Source organism: Temnothorax curvispinosus, unplaced genomic scaffold (assembly GCF_003070985.1).
Source record: "Temnothorax curvispinosus isolate PA1 unplaced genomic scaffold, ASM307098v1 QBEX01006937.1, whole genome shotgun sequence".
In the NCBI taxonomy this organism is placed as follows: domain Eukaryota; kingdom Metazoa; phylum Arthropoda; class Insecta; order Hymenoptera; family Formicidae; genus Temnothorax; species Temnothorax curvispinosus.
This window is the reverse complement of record NW_020216717.1, coordinates 1-1,224: the sequence shown is the minus strand read 5'-3', so window position 1 is coordinate 1,224 and position 1,224 is coordinate 1. Positions and strand designations below refer to the sequence as shown.

The 1,224-nt window shown below is 37.5% G+C and overlaps 1 long non-coding RNA gene across 1 annotated transcript; it reads left to right on the top strand.

Annotated features, from left to right (window-relative positions):
* Nucleotides 1-1,217, top strand: LOC112456532. The gene is made up of 3 exons (XR_003040980.1): nt 1-61; nt 149-391; nt 579-1,217. It is a non-coding gene; the product is annotated as an uncharacterized LOC112456532 (long non-coding RNA).
* Nucleotides 1,218-1,224: the final 7 nt, after the last annotated feature.

The following is a 1,224-nucleotide window of genomic DNA, read 5'->3' as shown; positions in this document are numbered from 1 at the left end:
CTTTATAATTTATGTTACAGGTTGCACCTGTTTTACAAAATCTTCAAGGTTCAAATAAAAGGTAAAGTTATATATTTCTTTATAATGCATATTTAGTGTTACTTTGTTTTTACTGTGATCATGTTAATAAAAGTGTAACTTTTTTTAGATTGGTTCAGCAGTTATAGCTATATTTTTTGAAGATAGAGCTCTTTATCGAGCGGAAGTTCTGAATATTGATACGCGGAAGGATGCATACGTAGTTCAGTACATAGATTTTGGAAATTGCGCAGTCTAATCAACATCGCGTATTTCAAATTCGACATCGATGACATCTCCGGAGAGTTAGATGCAAAGAGACCGGTACCTTTCCGCTTGACGCCCAATATCTTCGAATTTCTCACAACTATAGGTCAGTCAGACACAATCTTAATCTTCTCGTCTGTCGACGTGAAAATAAAGATATCTTGATATAGACATCCCTTGTGCTTGGATAAATTCAAATGTTATATAGAAAAACTTGTAGTAAATCCGATATTTATTACTGTGCAGACCGTTGCCAAATTCTTTCAGGTTTCACGATGTTAATTCTTTTGCAGGAGTTTGCGGACCATTGACCGCTAGCGTGATCGCCACAGCGCGCTGTTTGGTTCAGCCCACGTTCCAGCTGCATGCTATACTTCGCACAATTTTGCGGGATGAAGTGATCGCGGACCATAAACGGCAAGAAGACGCCGAGGGCACATCACAAGAGCCGACCGATCTAAAGGGTGGACTTCTGATAAAGATGGTGAACCACGCGGTCAACGCGATTGTCGGTAGACTAAATTCTCTCGCGAATTTCGACGGCATTGACAGTAAGGTCAGCACACTAGTAGCCGCTGCCAATAGCCATGACAATCTCTGCAGAATGGATCCCTCGTGGCACCCATGGCTGTAAGATACAGAACGTTTGGCCTAACAACACATTTGTGCTATAACGAGAAAAGGATTAAAATCATTATCGCATTATTCATTTTATTTTCTTGCCCATATACGTTCTTATATTTTATAACACTGACGCTAGCTTTCAGGAAGTTATTGAAAAATGAAAGATGATAAAGAGAAGTTAGACGCTAGAAAAGTATTATTTATAATCTATACATATATATAGATATATGAATATACGTAGTTTATATGCATTATAACATTAATTTTGTACAACGTAAATCGAAACTATTTGTAAACTGCGAATTTAATTCTATT